This window comes from Durio zibethinus, chromosome 19 (assembly GCF_047325235.1).
Source record: "Durio zibethinus cultivar Kanyao isolate XHJ-2024 chromosome 19, ASM4732523v1, whole genome shotgun sequence".
In the NCBI taxonomy this organism is placed as follows: Eukaryota; Viridiplantae; Streptophyta; class Magnoliopsida; order Malvales; family Malvaceae; genus Durio; species Durio zibethinus.
Window position 1 is genome coordinate 15,325,870 of NC_143180.1, and position 21,706 is coordinate 15,347,575.

Genomic DNA, 21,706 nt, shown 5'->3' on the forward strand with positions numbered 1-21,706 from the left:
AATGAAAAGGCAAAAGATTTATGAAAAACAAAATCCAAGGAAGTGTGAAAAAAAATGGAAACAAGAAACAAAAAGAATTTTGCAAAAAAAATTAGAAAAACAAGAAAAAATAAAAAAAATGAAGAGGCAAAAATATGAAATAAAATAAAAAGAAAAAATGTTTTGTAGAAATTTTTAAAACAAAGAAAAAAAGTGAAAACAAAAGAAAATATGAAAGCACATGAAAAAAATAAGGAAAAAAAAAAGAAAAATTTAAAAGGAAAAAAAGTTAATGAAAAATTATAAAAATACAATAGAAAATAAGAAACCGATAAATAAAAAAAGAAAAGAAAAACAAAAAAATCCAAAACATTATAAAAATTTATGAAAATATAAATAAAGAAAGAAATAAAAAAGAAAAAAATATTAAAGCAAAAAAAAATTATAATTAAAATACAATAAAATATAAAATATAAAAAGTAAGAAAATCAAAAAAAATGAATCAAAAATAAAAAATAAAAAAAGACAAAAATGAAATGAAATGAGAAAATAGAAAAAAATATTTTAAAAAATACAAGAAATTGAAAAACATATAAGATATAATAAGAAAACAATATAAAAATTCAAAGACAAAAAATTTAAAAAGAGAAAAATTAATGCAAAATAAAAATGAAAACGAAAAAAGAAAATGCAACAAAAAATGAACTATAAGAATTTAAAAATGAAAATAAAAAATAAAAAGAAATTTGTGAAAAAATTAAGAAAAGAATAAAAATGAAAAGACAAAAGATTTATGAAAAATAAAAAATCCAAGGAAGTGTGAAAAAAAAATGGAAACAAGAAATAAAAAGAATTTTGCAAAAAAAATTAGAAAAACAAGAAAAAATAAAAAATGAAGAGGCAAAAATATGAAATAAAATAAAAAGAAAAAATGTTTTGTAGAAATTTTTAAAACGAAGAAAAAAAGAGAAAACAAAAGAAAATATGAAAGCACATGAAAAAATAAGTAAAAAACAAAAAGAAAAATTTAAAAGGAAAAAGGGTTAATGAGAAATTATAAAAATACAATAGAAAATAAGAAACAACGATAAATAAAAAAAGAAAAGAAAAAAAAATCCAAAACATTATAAAAATTTATGAAAATATAAATAAGGAAAGAAATAAAAAAGAAAAAAATAATAAAGCAAAACAAAAAATATAAAATATAAAAAGTAAGAAAATAAAAAAAGACAAAAATGAAATGAAACGAGAAAATAGAACAAAAATATTTGAAAAAAAACAACAAATTGAAAAACATATAAGATATAATAAGAAAACAATATAAAAATTCAAAGACAAAAAATTAAAAAAGAGAAAAGTTAATGCAAAATAAAAATGAAAACGAAAAAAAAAATGCAACAAAAAAAAACTATAAGAATATAAAAAATGAAAATAAAAAATAAAAAGAAATTTGTGAAAAAATTAAGAAAAGAATAAAAATGGAAAGACAACTGATTTATGAAAAATAAAAAATCCAAGGAAGTGTAAAAAAAAAATGAAAACAAGAAATAAAAAGAATTTTGTGAAAAAAATTAAAAAAACAAGAAAAAATAAAAAATGAAGAGGCAAAAATATGAAACAAAATAAAAAGAAAAAATGTTTTGTAGAAATTTTTAAAACAAAGAAAAAAAGTGAAAAAAAAGAAAATATGAAAGCACATGAAAAAAATAAGGAAAAAAAAAGAAAAATTTAAAAGGAAAAAGAGTTAATGAAAAATTATAAAAATACAATAGAAAATAAGAAACAACGGTAAATAAAAAAATAAAAAAATCCAAAACATTATAAAAATTTATGAAAATATAAATAAAGAAAGAAATAAAAAAGAAATAATATTAAAGCAAAAAAAAATTATAATTAGAATACAATAAAATATAAAATATAAAAAGTAAGAGAATAAAAAATAATGAATCAAAAATAAAAAATAAAAAAAGACAAAAATGAAATGAAATGAGAAAATAGAAAAAAAATATTTTAAAAAATACAAAAAATTGAAAAACATGTAAGATATAATAAGAAAACAATATAAAAATTCAAAGACAAAAAATTAAAAAAGAGAAAAGTTAATGCAAAATAAAAATGAAAACGAAAAAAGAAAATGCAACAAAAAAAAACTATAACAATTTAAAAATGAAAATAAAAAATAAAAAGAAATTTGTGAAAAAATTAAGGAAAGAATAAAAATGAAAAGACAAAAGGTATATCAGAAAAAAAATCCAAGGAAGTGTGAAAAAAAATGGAAACAAGAAACAAAAAGAATTTTGCGAAAAAAATTAGAAAAACAAGAAAAAATAAAAAAAATGAAGAGGCAAAAATATGAAATAAAATAAAAAGAAAAAATGTTTTGTAGAAATTTTTAAAACAAAGAAAAAAAGTGAAAACAAAAGAAAATATGAAAGCACATGAAAAAAATAAGGAAAAAGAGTTAATGAAAAATTTAAAAGGAAAAAGAGTTAATGAAAAATTATAAAAATACATTAGAAAATAAGAAACAACGATAAATAAAAAAAGAAAAGAAAAATAAAAAAATCCAAAACATTATAAAAATTTATGAAAATATAAATAAAGAAAGAAAAAAAAAAGAAAAAAATATTAAAGCAAAAAAAAATTATAATTAAAATACAATAAAATATAAAATATAAAAAGTAAGAAAATCAAAAATAATGAATCAAAAATAAAAAATAAAAAAGACAAATGAAATGAAACGAGAAAATAGAACAAAAATATTTGAAAAAAAACAAAAAATTTAAAAGCATATAAGATATAATAAGAAAACAATATAAAAATTCAAAGACAAAAAATTAAAAAAGAGAAAAGTTAATGCAAAATAAAAATGAAAACGAAAAAAGAAAATGCAACAAAAAAAAAACTATAAGAATTTAAAAATGAAAATAAAAAATAAAAAGAAATTTGTGAAAAAATTAAGAAAAGAATAAAAATGAAAAGGCAAAAGGTTTATGAGAAAAAAAATCCAAGGAAGTGTGAAAAAAAAATGGAAACAAGAAACAAAAAGAATTTTGCGAAAAAAATTAGAAAAACAAGAAAAAATAAAAAAAATGAAGAGGCAAAAATATGAAATAAAATAAAAAGAAAAAATGTTTTGTAGAAATTTTTAAAACAAAGAAAAAAAGTGAAAACAAAAGAAAATATGAAAGCACATGAAAAAAATAAGGAAAAAAAAAGAAAAATTTAAAAGGAAAAAGAGTTAATGAAAAATTATAAAAATACATTAGAAAATAAGAAACAACGATAAATAAAAAAAGAAAAGAAAAATAAAAAAATCCAAAACATTGTAAAAATTTATTAAAATATAAATAAAGAAAGAAAAAAAAAAGAAAAAAATATTAAAGCAAAAAAAAATTATAATTAAAATACAATAAAATATAAAATATAAAAAGTAAGAAAATAAAAAATATTGAATCAAAAATAAAAAATAAAAAAAGACAAAAATGAAATGAAACGAGAAAATAGAACAAAAATATTTGAAAAAAAACAAAAAATTTAAAAGCATATAAGATATAATAAGAAAACAATATAAAAATTCAAAGACAAAAAATTAAAAAAGAGAAAAGTTAATGCAAAATAAAAATGAAAACGAAAAAAGAAAATGCAACAAAAAAAAACTATAAGAATTTAAAAATGAAAATAAAAAATAAAAAGAAATTTGTGAAAAAATTAAGAAAAGAATAAAAATGGAAAGACAAAAGATTTATGAAAAATAAAAAATCCAAGGAAGTGTAAAAAAAAAATGGAAACAAGAAATAAAAAGAATTTTGGGAAAAAAAATTAGAAAAACATGAAAAAATAAAAAAAGAAGAGGCAAAAATATGAAATAAAATAAAAAGAAAAAATATTTTGTAGAAATTTTTAAAACAAAGAAAAAAAGTGAAAGCAAAAGAAAATATGAAAGCACATGAAAAAAATAAGGAAAAAAAAAAAGAAAAATTTAAAAGGAAAAAGAGTTAATGAAAAATTATAAAAATACAATAGAAAATAAGAAACAACGATAAATAAAAAAAGAAAAGAAAAATAAAAAAATCCAAAACATTATAAAATTTTATGAAAATATAAATAAAGAAAGAAATAAAAAAGAAAAAAATATTAAAGCAAAAAAAAATTATAATTAAAATACAATAAAATATAAAATATAAAAAGTAAGAAAATCAAAAATAATGAATAAAAAATAAAAAATAAAAAAAGACAAAAATGAAATGAAACGAGAAAATAGAACAAAAATATTTGAAAAAAAACAAAAAATTTAAAAGCATATAAGATATAATAAGAAAACAATATAAAATTTCAAAGACAAAAAATTAAAAAAGAGAAAAGTTAATGCAAAATAAAAATGAAAACGAAAAAAGAAAATGCAACAAAAAAAAAACTATAAGAATTTTAAAATGAAAATAAAAAATAAAAAGAAATTTGTGAAAAAATTAAGAAAAGAATAAAAATGAAAAGGCAAAAGATTTATGAAAAAAAAAATCCAAGGAAGTGTGAAAAAAAAATGGAAACAAGAAACAAAAAGAATTTTGCAAAAAAAATTAGAAAAACAAGAAAAAATAAAAAAAATGAAGAGGCAAAAATATGAAATAAAATAAAAAGAAAAAATGTTTTTTAGAAATTTTTAAAACAAAGAAAAAAAGTGAAAACAAAAGAAAATATGAAAGCACATGAAAAAAATAAGGAAAAAAAAAAGAAAAATTTAAAAGGAAAAAGAGTTAATTAAAAATTATAAAAATACAATAGAAAATAAGAAACCGATAAATAAAAAAAGAAAAGAAAAATAAAAAAATCCAAAACATTATAAAAATTTATGAAAATATAAATAAAGAAAGAAATAAAAAAGAAAAAATATTAAAGCAAAAAAAAAATTATATAAAATATAAAAAGTAAGAAAATAAAAAAATACAAAAATGAAATGAAACGAGAAAATAGAAAAAAAATATTTGAAAAAAAACAAAAAATTGAAAAACATATAAGATATAATAAGAAAACAATATAAAAATTCAAAGACAAAAAATTAAAAAAGAGAAAAGTTAATGCAAAATAAAAATGAAAACGAAAAAAGAAAATACAACAAAAAAAAAACTCTAAGAATTTAAAAAATGAAAATAAAAAATAAAAAGAAATTTGTGAAAAAATTAAGAAAAGAATAAAAATGGAAAGACAACTGATTTATGAAAAATAAAAATTCCAAGGAAGTGTAAAAAAAAAAATGGAAACAAGAAATAAAAAGAATTTTGTGAAAAAAATTAGAAAAACAAGAAAAAATAAAAAATGAAGAGGCAAAAATATGAAATAAAATAAAAAGAAAAAATGTTTTGTAGAAATTTTTAAAACAAAGAAAAAAAGTGAAAACAAAAGAAAATATGAAAGCACATGAAAAAAATAAGGAAAAAAAAAGAAAAATTTAGAAGGAAAAAGAGTTAATGAAAAATTATAAAAATACAATAGAAAATAAGAAACAACGGTAAATAAAAAAATAAAAAAATCCAAAACATTATAAAAATTTATGAAAATATAAATAAAGAAAGAAATAAAAAGAAAAAAATATTAAAGCAAAAAAAAATTATAATTAGAATACAATAAAATATAAAATATAAAAAGTAAGAAAATAAAAAATAATGAATCAAAAATAAAAAATAAAAAAAGACAAAAATGAAATGAAATGAGAAAATAGAAAAAAATATTTTAAAAAATACAAAAAATTGAAAAACATGTAAGATATAATAAGAAAACAATATAAAAATTCAAAGACAAAAAGATAAAAAAGAGAAAAGTTAATGCAAAATAAAAATGAAAACGAAAAAAGAAAATGCAACAAAAAAAAACTATAAGAATTTAAAAATGAAAATAAAAAATAAAAAAAATTGTGAAAAAATTAAGAAAAGAATAAAAATGAAAAGACAAGATTTATGAAAAAAAAAATCCAAGGAAGTGTGAAAAAAAAATGGAAACAAGAAACAAAAAGAATTTTGCGAAAAAAATTAGAAAAACAAGAAAAAATAAAAAAAAATGAAGAGGCAAAAATATGAAATAAAATAAAAAGAAAAAACGTTTTGTAGAAATTTTTAAAACAAAGAAAAAAAGTGAAAACAAAAGAAAATATGAAAGCACATGAACAAAATAAGTAAAAAAAAAAAGAGTTAATGAAAAATTATAAAAATACAATAGAAAATAAGAAACAACGATAAATAAAAAAAGAAAAGAAAAATAAAAAAATCCAAAACATTATAAAAATTTATGAAAATATAAATAAAGAAAGAAATAAAAAAGAAAAAAATATTAAAGCAAAAAAAAATTATAATTAAAATACAATAAAATATAAAATATAAAAAGTAAGAAAATCAAAAATAAAAAATAAAAAAAGACAAAAATGAAATGAAATGAGAAAATAGAAAAAAATATTTTAAAAAATACAAAAAATTGAAAAACATATAAGATATAATAAGAAAACAATATAAAAATTCAAAGACAAAAAATTGAAAAAGAGAAAGGTTAATGGAAAATAAAAATGAAAACGAAAAAAGAAAATGCAACAAAAAAAAAACTATAAGAATTTAAAAATGAAATAAAAAATAAAAAAAATTTGTGAAAAAATTAAGAAAATAATAAAAATGGAAAGACAAGATTTATGAAAAATAAAAAATCTAAGGAAGTGTAAAAAAAAATGGAAACAAGAAATAAAAAGAATTTTGGAAAAAAAATTAGAAAAACAACAAAAAAAAATGAAGAGGAAAAAATTTGAAATAAAATAAAAGAAAAAATGTTTTGTAGAAATTTTTATAACAAAGAAAAAAAGTGAAAACAAAAGAAAATATGAAAGCACAAGAAAATATAAGTAAAAAAAAGAAAAATTTAAAAGGAAAAAGAGTTAATGAAAAATTATAAAAATACAATAGAAAATAAGAAACAACAATAAATAAAAAAAGAAGAAAAGTAAAAAAATCCAAAACATTATAAAAATTTATGAAAATATAAATAAAGAAAGAAATAAAAAAGAAAAAAATATTAAAACAAAACAAATAAAATAAATAAAATGCAATAAAATATAAAATAAAAAATAAAAAAAGACAAAAATGAAATGAAATGAGAAAATAGAAAAAAAAATATTTTAAAAAATACAAAAAATTGAAAAACATATAAGATATAATAAGAAAACAATATAAAAATTCAAAGACAAAAAATTAAAAAAGAGAAAAGTTAATGCAAAATAAAAATGAAAAGCAAAAAAGAAAATGCAACAAAAAAAACTATAAGAATTTAAAAATGAAAATAAAAAATAACAAAAATTTGTAAAAAAATTAAAAAAAGAATAAAAATGAAAAGACAAAAGATTTATGAAAAATAAAAAATCCAAGTGTAAAAAAAAATATGGACACAAGAAATAAAAAGTATTTTACGAAAAAAATTAAAAAAACAAGAAAAAATAAAAAAAGAAGATGCAAAAATATGAAATAAAATAAAAAAATGTTTTGTAGAAATTTTTAAAACAAAAAAAAAAGTGAAAACAAAAGAAAATATGAAAGCACATGAAAAAATAAGTAAAAAAAAAAAAAAAATTTAAAAGGAAAAAGAGTTAATGAAAAATTATAAAAATACAATAAAAAATAAGAAACAGCGATAAATAAAAAAAGAAAAGAAAAATAAAAAAATTCAAAACAGTATAAAAATTTATGAAAATATAAAGAAAGATGAAAAGTAAGAAAAACAAAAATATTAAAGCAAAACAAAAAATATAAATAAAATACAATAAAATATAAAATATAAAAAGTAAGAAAATAAAAAGTAAAAAAAGACAAAAATGAAATGAGATGAGAAAATAGAAAAAAAATATTTTAAAAAATACAAAAAATTGAAAAATATATAAGATATAATAAGAAAACAATATAAAAATTCAAAGACAAAAAATTAAAAAAGAGAAAAGTTAATGCAAAATAAAAATGAAAACGAAAAAAGAAAATTCAACAAAAAAAACTATAAGAATTTAAAAATGAAAATAAAAAATAAAAAAAAAATTTGTAAAAAAATTAAGAAAAGAATAAAAATGAAAAGACAAAAGATTTATGAAAAATAAAAAATCCAAGGAAGTGTAAAAAAAAAAATGGAAACAAGAAATAAAAAGAATTTTACGAAAAAAATTAGAAAAACAAGAAAAAATAAAATATGAAAAGGCAAAAATATGAAATAAAATAAAAAAAATGTTTTGTAAAAATTTTTAAAACAAAGAAAAAAAAAGTGAAAACAAAAGAAAATATGAAAGCGCATGAAAAAATACGTAAAAAAAAAAAAGAAAAATTCAAAAGGAAAAAGAGTTAATGAAAAATTATAAAAATACAATAGAAAATAACCAACAACGATAAATAAAAAAAGATAAAAAAATAAAAAAATTCAAAACATTATAAAAATTTATGAAAATATAAATAAAGAAAGAAATAAAAAATAAAAAGAAAAAAATATTAAAGCAAAACAAAAAATATAAATAAAATAAAATATAATATAAAATATAAAATATAAAAAGTCAAAAAATCAAAAATAATGAATCAAAAATAAAAAATAAAAAAAGACAGAAATGAAATGAAATGAGAAAATAGAAAAAATATTTTAAAAAATACAAAAAATTGAAAAACATATAAGATATAATAAGAAAACAATATAAAAATTCAAAAATTAAAAATTAAAAAAGAGAAAAGTTAATGCAAAATAAAAATGAAAACCAAAAAAGAAAATGCAAAAAAAAAAATATAAGAATTTAAAAATGAAAATTAAAAATAAAAAAAATTCGTGAAAAAATTAAGAAAAGAATAAAAATGAAAAGACAAAAGATTTATGAAAAATAAAAAAAATCCAAGGAAGTGTAAAAAAAAAATGAAAACAAGAAATAAAAAAAATTGTGAAAAAAATTAGAAAAACAAGAAAAAATAAAAAATGAAGAGGCAAAAATATGAAATAAAATAAAAAAAAGTTTTATAGAAATTTTTAAAACAATGAAAAAAGTGAAAACAAAAAAAAATATATGAAAGCACATGAAAAAATAAGTAAAAAAAAAAATTTAAAAGGAAAATGAGTTAATAAAAAATTATAAAAATACAACAGAAAATAACCAACAATGATAAATAAAAAAAGAAAAAAAAGAGATAGAAAATTAAAAAAATCCAAAACATTATAAAAATTTATGAAAATATAAATAGAGAAAGAAATAAAAAAATAAACCAAAATAAAAAATGAAAATAAAAATAAAATAAGAAAAAAATTTTAAAGCAAAACAAAAAAGATAAATAAAATACAAAAAATATAAAATATAAAATAAACAAAAATACAATAAAAATATAAAAAGTAAGAAAATAAAAAAAATGAATGAAAAATAAAAAATAAAAAAAAGGCAAATTGAACAAAAATGTCAAAAATGAAAGGAAATGACAAGATAGAAAAAATATTTTAAAAAATACAAAAAATTGAAAAACATATAAGAAATAATAAGAAAACAATATAAAAAATCAAAGACAAAATATTAAAAATGAAAAAAGTTGATGCAAAATAAAAATGAAAACCAAATAAGAAAATGCATATTATACAATATAATTTTGTTAATTAAATAAATTACACGATAAATAAAAATAAATTTAAAGATAAAATACAAGATGATCTTAATTAGATATCTAATTAGTATACATGCACATAACACCTTACATTTTTAATGAAGTCAAAGTCCCATTCAACAATGTTTAATAATAGGGTGATAAGCATTTAAGTTAAACACAAGCAACATGCCACATATATAGAGAACAATGCTATTTTAGAAATAAAGACAATCAAACTTGAACTTCATGATTTAAGACCATAATGAACTAATCCTAAAGCATAAAGATTCAAGGCAAAGACTGCTTGCAAAATAAACCTAATCACATCCACTGCTCACAAATCAAACATTATAAATGTTTTAACTCGAAAACCCAAAGATACGAAAGTAGAAGGCCTTTAAGAACCTAAAGAGAAATTAAAACTAAAGCAACAAAACCTTAACAAGAAAAGACTATAACGAAAGGCCAAAGATAAGAGGTAGTTTTGCATCTCAACATAAATATACAACAATTATATACCAAAGTTAAAAAACAACAACCACCAACCACATCATAAGTCAGGATGCTTCCAATAATAACAGTGTTACTTAAGAAAACAAAGTCTATATTATAATCAGAAACATAGAATTTTAGCAACTTTAATCAAACTCTTCATGATCTGAAATGTACTAGAACAAGTACAGTTATCATCGAAAGTTACCATACAATACAAAAAAAATTCTATGCAAGATCATAGACTTTCAAAGAATCCAATAAGAAAGAGCCAATCTTCCATCTCAGTGCTTAACTAGATTTAAGTTTATGAAATTAATCTTAAGAAAGTAATCCATCATGCAACAAAGTAAAGTGAAATCAGCAAAACAAGAAGAATCAAACACAACACAAGAAGAAAAAGGTACTCTTCATTGTAAGCACTCATCCTCAGTGCGAGGCTGGATTAAGTTTTTTAAATTAAACCTAAGATTACAATTTTTCATGCAATAGAGTTGAACTAGCAAAATAAAAAAATAAAAAATAAAAAACTCAACCATACAAATTTGGAGTACACTGCTATACAATCTCTAATTCCTCTCTCTAGCAAATCGTGTTCGGAGTACACGATCAACTAATTTCCGTATAGACTACTAAATGCAACCACAATTAAGAAAAGTTTACAAAACTACAAGCTGTACACAAAAGATAAAACTAAAATTTAAATGGAATGTTAAAGCATAAGAGATCAAATATTAATTGAAGTTCAGATCAAACTAAAGCAAGTCAAAAGCACTACAACAAAAAATTAGACATTAACCAGAAGCTATGCGAATGAAATCTAAAAGCTAACTTACAAAATAAAACCAACAAACACATAGACATAGAAATTTTGAAACTTTAATTCTTTCTATCCTGCAAGGTATGCTTGGAGTACATAGCCCATTAAGCTTTAAAGAGACAAACAGATGACAACTAGGCACACTAATGAATGAAGAAACCACAACCCAGGAATTTCTTTTGCAGTAACATTCTCCTAATGCATTCTCAAACAACTTCATCAAATTAGATGCAACCACAATGAAAAGTTTGACAACATCATCAATAACTAAAAAGCCAAGCCAGTGAAACCTAAGAACCTCATCTGTCATGCCACAGAGAGAAAAACAAGAAGAAAGCTCCCATACACACAGAGCCACACAAATTTTTAATCCTTAAATCCTACACACGGCCATATAAATTTAGAATCCATAATTCCCCTGCAAGTCATTCTTGGACCACACAGCGCATTAAGTTTCATATAGACCATCAGATCACAACCACACAAAATGAACAACCCAAGGGAATTTTCCAAAGTAAAGATACAAAGCCCTAATTTATGTAAAAATTTAAAAATGACACAAGAAGAATCCAGAGACAATCTCAATGAGAAAGACACCAACTGAGAGCCTATGACAACATATATTTAGAGTTTCAAAGAATCCAGCAAAAGGAAATAATCTTCCTTTTAAGCATTCAACCACAATGCATGTCAAAATTAAATTACAGAAATTGAACCTAGCAAACCAATCTGCCTTGTAACAAATAGAGTGAAACCAACAAAATAAAAACCTCCCTAAACACATACCTACACACACGAGGCATAGAAATTGAATTCACTGCTTGAAGCACACAAAGAAAAAAACAACAGGGAAACTCCCATACACACAGTCACATAAATTTTTAATCCTTAAATGCTACACAACCATAGAAATTTAGAATCCTTAATTCCCCCTACACTACAAAACAACAAGGAAACTCCCATACACATTTAGAGTTTCAAAGAATCCAGCAAAAGGAAATAATCTTCCTTTTAAACATTTGACCACAACGCATGTCAAAATTAAGTTTCAGAAATTGAACCCAACAAACCAACTTGTTCTATAACAAACAGAGTGAAATCAACAAAACAAAAAACTCCCAAAATACACCTACACACACATCAATCACAGAAATTGAATTCAGCTAATCATGCAAGCCATTAGCTTAAAGCACACAAAGAGAAACACAACAAGGAAACTCCCATACACAACCACACAAATTTTTAATCCTTAAATCTTACACACATACAACTTTAAAATCCTTAATTCCCCCTACACTGCAAGTCATTCTCGGAGCACATCGCACATAAGTTTCATAGAGACCAATGAATCACAAACCACACTAAAGGAAGAACCCAAGGAATTTTTCAACGTAAAGTTACAAAGCCCTAATTTATGTAAAAATTTAAAAATGACACAAGAAGAATCCAGAGACAATCTCAATGAAAAAGACACCAACTGAGAGCCTATGACAACATATATTTAGAGTTTCAAAGAATCCAACAAAAGGAAATAATATTCCTTTCAAGCATTCAACCACAATGCATGTCAAAATTAAATTACAGAAATTGAACCTAGCAAACCAATCTGCCCTGTAACAAATAAAGTGAAACCAACAAAATAAAAACCTCCCTAAACACATACCTACGAACACAAGAGGCACAAAAATTGAATTCACTGCTTAAAGCACACAAGGAGAAAAATAATAGGGAAACTCCCATACACACAGCCACATAAATTTTTAATCCTTAAATGCTACGCAACCATAGAAATTTAGAATCTTTAATTCCTCCTACACTACAAAACAACAAGGAAACTCCCATACACATATTTAGAGTTTCAAAGAATCCAGCAAAAGAAAATAATCTTCCTTTTAAACATTTGACCACAATGCATGTCAAAATTAAGTTTCAAAAATTGAACCCAACGAACCAACCTGTTCTGTAACAAATAGAGTGAAATCAACAAAACAAAAAACTCCCAAAATACACCTACACACACATCAGGCACAGAAATTGAATTCAGCTAATCATGCAAGCCATTAGCTTAGAGCACACAAAGAGAAAAACAAGGAAACTCCCATACACAGCCACACAAATTTTTAATCCTTAAATCCTACACACATACTACTTTAGAATCCTTAATTCTCCTTACACTGCAAGTCATTCTCGGAGCACATCGCACATAAGTTTCATAGAGACCAATGAATCACAAACCACTCTAAAGGAAGAACAACCCAAGGAATTTTCCAAAGTAAAGTTACAAAGCCCTAATTTATGTAAAAATTTAAAAATGACACAAGAAGAATCCAGAGACAATCTCAATGAAAAAGACACCAACTGAGAGCCTATGACAACATATATTTAGAGTTTCAAAGAATCCAGCAAAAGGAAATAATCTTCCTTTCAAGCATTCAAGCACAATGCATGTCAAAATTAAATTACAGAAATTGAACCTAGCAAACCAATCTGTCCTGTAACAAATAGAGTGAAACCAACAAAATAAAACCCTCCCTAAACACATACCTACACACACAAGAGGCACAGAAATTGAATTCACTGCTTGAAGCACACAAGGAGAAAAACAACAGGGAAACTGCCATACACACAGCCACATAAATTTTTAATCCTTAAATGCTACACAACCATAGAAATTTAGAATCCTTAATTCCCCCTACACTACAAAGCAACAAGGAAACTCTCATACACATATTTAGAGTTTCAAAGAATCCAGCAAAAGGAAATAATCTTTCTTTTAAACATTTGACCACAATGCATGTCAAAATTAAGTTTCAAAAATTGAACCCAACAAACCAACCTGTTCTGTAACAGAGTGAAATCAACAAAACAAAAAACTCCCAAAATACACCTACACACACATCAGGCATAGAAATTGAATTCAGCTAATCATGCAAGCCATTAGCTTAGAACACACAAAGAGAAAAACAACAAGGAAACTCCCATACACAGCCACACAAATTTTTAATCCTTAAATCCTACACACATACAACTTTAGAATCCTTAATTCCCCCTACACTGCAAGTCGTTCTTGGAGCACATAGCGCATAAGTTTCATAGAGACCAACGAATCACAAACCACACTAAAGGAAGAACAACCCAAGGAATTTTCCAAAGTAAAGTTACAAAGCCCTAATTTATGTAAAAATTTAAAAATGACACAAGAAGAATCCAGAGACAATCTCAATGAAAAAGACACCAACTGAGAGCCTATGACAACATATATTTAGAGTTTCAAAGAATCCAGCAAAAGGAAATAATCTTCCTTTCAAGCATTCAAGCACAATGCATGTCAAAATTAAATTACAGAAATTGAACCTAGTAAACCAATCTGCCCTGTAACAAATAGAGTGAAACCAACAAAATAAAAACCTCCCTAAACACATACCTACACACACAAGAGGCACAGAAATTGAATTCACTGCTTGAAGCACACAAGGAGAAAAACAACAGGAAAACTCCCATACACACAGCCACATAAATTTTTAATCCTTAAATGCTACACAACCATGGAAATTTAGACTAACCCTAACCTTAAGACAACATTAACTTACTTTCTCAATGAATAATCATTACATAACATAAGAAAAACTCAATGAGAACACACATCTAATGAAAGACGAAAAAGACACGTATTTAGAGTTTTAGAGAATACAATATGAAACGAGGTAAGCTTTCTTTTGAAGTGGCATATCATTCAACATATGGTATCGCAAAGCAGTAGCCTCGATAAGTTCCTTTGGAACCAAAAAGAAAAATCCATTAAAAAAATTACATTTGTTCTGTGAATATCCCACTACTTTACAACCAATGCCATAAATAAACATGATGAAAATATTGGTATCTGTACTCACCTAGATAACCTCTCTCCATTTTAGTATCATTAATGCAAAAATTAATAGATTTCTATGAGCAAAACATTAAATGATAATTGATCTTCCTAAAAAAGTAGTTTCTCAATGATAATTACAAAAATCCTATACCATCAAAAAAATCCAAAATACTAACATCTATTGATTGGCAAATGCTAAAAGAGATTTTAATCAAACAAGAATATTTACAATTAAGGCTTAGGGCAAATACTAAAGGCCATCGTCTGCTTTATTCTTCAAGGTAAGACATAATTAAGGTCTTTTTGATTAAGTTGCAACATCAAATCTTTATCTTATAATTGAAAATTAACTACAAAGGCTCTTCTACTGCACTGGTTTGGGACATGAATGGGCCAAGATTTAAAAATTTTAAGAGCTTAATTTTTTAATTTCCAGGAGGTGAGATTGGACTTGAATCATGAAAAGCAACTAATGAATACTTTAACATAACTTTTGCATTTTTTTTTATCCTTTCTCCAATTTTCTTCGGCAGGTTAACAACTTTAGCCATGACACATAAGTATGCACATTTAAGATTCTTCTGAATCCATCTTATCAGTTTTAATCATCTACATCATTGGTTTATACCCACTAGACAAATTTCACGGTCGGTGGGTAAATTAGGCCACAGGGTATGCTTCAATGTGCAATTGAACTCTCAATTAGATTCATATATGAACCATTAATGATAAAATTGTCAGTATGACTATAGCCGAAAGAAATCAACTCACCACCCAAAGCGGAGTCCGTGGCTTTAGAGTGGTTATATTGTCAGTAACCAGCTCAAATCCTTGAGGGGCATCAACTATCTCTACAATGGTCATTGCACCAAGCAAGAAAAAACGATCAGCAGATGCATGTTTCAGCTCTAAAACAGCTAAATCAGTTGAAGGAGCCTACAAATGTGAATGGCCCAAGCATTATTACACAAGTATTAACAGATAAAGGCGGAAATAAATAAAAAAATGATAAAAAAAAATTTTCGTACAGAAGTCAGATGCATCAGCATAAGTAGACCATAGAATTCCATTAATAAAGGGAGATAGTCATAGTAACCATTTGCAGAATTCCTAGTGATGGTAACAAGCCACACACAAACACAAACTTTGACTCTCCCAATTGACCATGGGGGTAAGTACCTAGTTTTGCTATCCTAATTCATTACTAGGGTAGTTCCTTGGAATTGGTTTAAATTGGAGATGCTCCCTCCTTTAAATGGGAAGTGGGCTCTAACATAAATTAAAAATAAAGGATATTAAATTGCAATGATCACTTCATTAAAAGACAAGCCATTGCTCACCAAAAAACATAGACCAATAAAACTAGTAGATCAGGAAATAAGTTTAGAGCCCAAGCATCCTGTATTTCATTAACTCTTGAATGAATACCGGGTCATGAGGCCACCACCAATGAACATGAGAGAAACAGGTTGAAACCTGACATAGTACCGAATAAAGCATCCAATACGCAACAGAATTTTGTGTTTTCATCCCAATTTATGAGAATGATAAATATGATGCAAACTACAAGAAGAGGGACAGCAGAAAAACACAGTCCAATCCTAAACATCTGAGAATCATTCTTACCCCTATTCTCCTTACCACCCATAAACTCACAGCCATCAACAATCTATTCCACTTTTATTGAAGGCTAGAAATTCTTCAAAGATAATGCCTGCATATCCTATTACAAAAAGCAATGCCATAGAAATATGCATTATGAAATTAGATCAAATTAAGAAAGGCTTCTGTGCATAATACAAGAATATAAAAAATATTGGTCAAAGATGAAAAAATGATTACAACCTACAAAGAAAGGATTGCACAAGAAATTAAAGATAACCTGGATGTTGGTAACCCATGATAGGTTAATTGCCATAGTCCCTATTAAAGCTGCTGTGAAAACACCAATAGTTTTCAACAAATTAGTCTTTGGCTGGTAAGTAACTTCAAAATCTAACGAGCTAGCTTCATCAACTCAACATAAAGGATCACAAGGTCCAGAGATTGAGGTCAACTCCTGTTGATATGCAAAGGTTATTTCAGTGTGTGGAAGAACCCAAAAATGAAGAAACACAGACATTGCCGTTTTGCTATGATGGTTGGTTTTTATAGCAATTTGGAGAATGCTTTCTAAACAGCCTTTTGAGTAATCTTCCCTTATAAAGAGGATCATTACTCAGCCTCAATCCTGCCAATGAAGGATGAGAAACCAAGAAGAGTCATTTGAAAAATGTTCCTAGCCTTTAGGATTCATCATTTTTTACACAATGAGGCTACTTTCAGGACTTGAACTTGCTCATTTAAGCCCCTCAGCCAAAATCTTTTATATTACACCAGACAGTGTCTCCTAATCAACCCTCATATATCTAACTAAATCAATCTGATTTTTGAGCTAAACATCTGCAGAAGGTAATTTCCAATAGCAATAGCTTGAAATTCTATCAAATTATTTGACCTCCTCATTAACCAAGATAAAATCTTCAAATGTATGAACTAGCAGCACAGGCAAATGGGTACCCTTAAACTGGACTACTTATAAGCAAGACAATAGATGACAAAAGACACAAAATGAAATCAAAAAACACTCACCCAAATCATAAATCAATGAACATGCAAATGGGTACTCGTAAAGATAAAATTTTTCATAATGGCATAGGGATGAAAAGAACAAAAATCTCAAGCTGCTTTTCATTGTTGGGTTGAACTTTTTGTTGCCGTGCAATAACTTTCGTTATGGGGTTTACCTAGACTCATAATTGTTGTTATATTATTACATTATAATATAAATCAAATTAAGAATTTTTTTATTGAAAGAAAAAAAGAACAATACTAATTTTTTTACTTGAGATACTATAACTAATTGAAGGTATGGATCCAATCTATAACTAAAGTTATAAAGGGGATACACTCATTCTTTTTGGTTTCTAACCTTTGGTGACATGGCTAACCAGTAAGGCGGGGGATTGCAAATCCCTTATTCCCCAATTCAAATCAGGTTGTTGCTTGATCAACAAAAAACTTGGAACCCTATATTCTGCTTTGCTCATATGACTCAAAATATTTTCTCTAGCAAAAACAAGTGCAAGAAAAGGACTCTTGATACTTTCTTGATTATAAACTTAGCAAGGTTTTGTCTTCAAAAATGTTGTAAATCCTTACGTCTAGGATTCAAGGAAAAATTAGAGTAGGGGAGGGGAATCAGAAATCTTGATATGATATCCCCTCTCCTATTAATGGAGGGGCTGCTAGAAGAGTCTTCAATTAGATAGGATATCATAATGGGAGTGTCTAATTATTAACAAATGAATAGTTGTGCAAGGGTAAGTAATGAACAACAGTTACCTTTAAGAAGTTTTTCATGCTTTGAAAGCAAGGTTCAGACAGCACATCATTGCAACGTATGATTAATGCAACATATATGTATGCAATAATCCCCCATTCCCCAAAAGACAAAGGGAAAAAGAGGGAGGCAAAGAGGAATCTAACCCAAAATGAAGCATCACATGCATGTGTTGATCAACAATAGGTGACAGACGCTAAAAGCACCCAGACAAGTAGACAACAGAGCTTGCATAGCATTGTACACGTACAGGCCACAACCAAACAGAATAAGTCTATTGCAAATCATTGAAAAGGCTACAGATCCTAACAAAAATAAAGCATCACATGCATGTGTTGATCAACAATAGGTGACAGATGCTAAAAGCACCCAGACAAGTAGACAACAGAGCTTGCATAGCATTTTACACGTACAGGCCACAACCAAACAGAATAAGTCTATTGCAAATCATTGAAAAGGCTGCAGATACTAACAAAAATGTTCACCTAATGGCTCCAGCTGCTACTTTGTGAAAATAAGCATGTGAATGCGACCAATCTTTAAATTTTAGCTTTCCAACATATGCACGTGGTGTCATTTTCCGCAAACAATAAGAATGGAAATCAAATTGATCTTCAGTAATATCAGCATAGTGCTTCTCCACAACTATAAATTTTTCCAGGGCCCGTCCAAAATCACCATGTCGAAAGTAACTTTCATCAGAAGCAAGTTAATACCTTCAAAAGATGGATAACACTCAGTAGGTGTACCCAAATTATAATCAGAGACAACAACATGTGGAAGGTAATAAACAAAAACAGACCACATGCACTGCATGTCATGAAGATTGTTGTGCTGGCCCCCATCTTTCGTGAACAAAACAGCAGTTTTTCCTGCCAAAGCCACCTTCAAAAGTAGAAAAAGTTTGTGAACAGTACAATAATACCAAAAGAAATTTAGTGACAAATATTAACCATGACAAAAGATGAAGTGGGGAAGCCTTAGAACCTGATCAGACTGCAACATTCGCTTCACAAATTAACTGTTTATATAGCGATCTGCAAGATCCATACACCTAGCTTCATCTGTCAATGAAGCCACAGCTACCAAATCACCAACATGTTTCAGTATCCGACTCTGTCACCAAAGAGAAGTAAATAATATACACATAGACCCAGCTTCAAGAAAATTCCAAGAACTTCTCCAAAAGATCAAGAAACAATAGCTAGTCAAACTAAAAAACACCAGTCAAACTAATACAAAAAAAAAAAATCTCACCTGGATATAAAGGTTAGAAGAGGCTTAATGCAATCAATTGCCGCTTTACGAAATCTGTTTCCTTGCAGTAAATCAAGTGGTATCCTCTAAAAATTGAGAAAACAAAGTTTTAATATAAGTCCTAGAACATCCATCACACATCATAAATGAAGTAGCATTTATTAGCAATAATGATGCACATTGTAACAGCAATAATTACAATTCTCATGAATGAATACATAACAAATGTGGGTTACAAGAAGAAAACAATTTAAATACATCCTCACTACATGAGTCAAATTCCAAAAGCTCTAGAGTTTGACACTTTATTTCAATCATGCCATAACCTGGCCCATCGCCAAAAGGTTTTTATATAGGAAAGTCAGTTTAACTAAAAGAATGAGATAAAGACAGCCACTAATAAAAGAATTAGCCACCATGTCAACTCTCTAGTGGTGAAGCATATGAAAGCATAATTTTAACCACCTAGAGTTCTTACTATTGTCACATCAAGACATCAATGAAGTATTTCAGCATAATACCACAACTATCTATTTCTAGATTATTTAAGAATATCACAAGCCATCGAATGGACTGTGTCTATTGTAGAAGCACATCAATAGATTTTTGTCACATAATTTCTTATCAAGCCATCAAGAAAAACAAGATCCCTACAAGAGTATTTGTAAAAATAGCCGCCCCTCCTCTCTCTAGAAAAAGGGAGAAAGCTTGATAGCTCTACAAAAAAGTAAGGTTTTCGTTGGATTTGCATCATGTGATTCTATAAATAAGAGAAGAAGAAATCCAGAGTAAATATAATGAATAGAACATCCCAAGGTACCATTTGGAGCTCATTAAAAAAAAATACAAACAGAAAATCAAATTAATATGACTAACAGCTAAGACATAATAAAACAGCTTACACTAGCAATATCATTATCTACAGTCTATAACGAGAACACATTTTATCCTCAGAAAAAAATAGAAAAAAATCAAATCGGGCATTATTTGAAGTAAAAAAATTTAAATAAAATTAAGATGGTAGAAATCAAACCTTCAGAAGGTCTCCAAATTCCTCACACATTTCAATTTGTCCTCCACCAACTAATTCTCTACTTTGTTTGGATTGACTAATGGCCGAGAAAAATTCCTTCCCCTCAAAGGAATTAATTTCCCTCTTATTAGATCAAGAACCCTAATTTCCCAACCTAATCTTGATGCCCAATCTCAAGGAAAGTTGAATCGACTCATTACTTGTTTGATGTCAATATTATCGACAATAATCTATATTCCAAGCCGAAAGGGAATCCAAAAACGAAAAACCTAAATTTGAGAGAAAGAAAATTGAAATGATGATAAGAATGACTGAAGACAGTGGGTTTTAAATTTAAAATGCAAAAAAATCTAACCGTTGAAACTTAACCAATTAAATTTTATTTTAAAAATTAACTTTTTTAAAATAAATGTAGTGACTAAATGAAAAACATATTTGATGAAAATCAGCTTTGCTTCTTTTATATAAATGAAAAAGAAATGCACTTCAGAAGAAAAAAAAATGCAAATAGAAAAAGTGGAGAAGCCCCATCAATTTTAAAAGAAATTTCATTTTTCTAACGAAAACAAAGTTGAGGAAGAATGAAGGATGCGAATGTTAGCAAAAGCAATTCTAAATTAAAATCTAAATTACCCCCACACCAAACTTTAACAAAAGCCCAGCCAAGCCAAAGCTTAAAAGTTGCAAGGATGAGTAGTGAGAAGGAATAGCATCGTTTCTCAAAATTGGCCAGAAGGATGGTGAAAGACTGATAAATATCTGTAATTACAAAAAGACCCCTCACCAATTCACCAAAAAAAAAAAATAGCTGATCATTTTATTTTATTTGACGGTTTAGAAATTTGGACTTTTCTCAAAATAAGGGGAGGACCTTCCTTTTCTCGTTAGTCCTATTCCCAAAGACACGTGGTGGTGTTTATGATTCCATGGGGTCAACCATCACTGCATCCCATGATCAGCTTCTAAAACATTGTTGATAACTATATTATCAAGGAGAAAATTAGCAAAATCATGAACGAAAAATTGAAATAATGAATCAATTGAGAAGAAAACCAAGTTAAATATATCAAATCTTTTTTGAAGACATTGTGTGTTCTTAAATTCTCTTTATATTATGACGTTTTTATTTTATTATATTTTTTTGTAAAAAAAAAAATTTTAAATAAGAGAAGTTATCTTATTTTTAAAAATTAATAAATTATTTATTAATAAAAAATCATTAAAGATTTGAATCTAATTATCATAAATCTAGATACTT

At 25.1% G+C, this 21,706-nt stretch overlaps 1 long non-coding RNA gene across 1 annotated transcript; it reads right to left on the reverse strand.

Annotated features, from left to right (window-relative positions):
• Positions 1 to 16,047: 16,047 nt before the first annotated feature.
• On the reverse strand, positions 16,048 to 21,519 carry LOC111293681 (uncharacterized). The gene is made up of 5 exons (XR_016330398.1): positions 20,449 to 21,519; positions 19,416 to 19,501; positions 19,146 to 19,274; positions 18,644 to 19,043; positions 16,048 to 16,835 (listed from the first exon to the last, which is right to left on the reverse strand). It is a non-coding gene; the product is annotated as an uncharacterized LOC111293681 (long non-coding RNA).
• Positions 21,520 to 21,706: the final 187 nt, after the last annotated feature.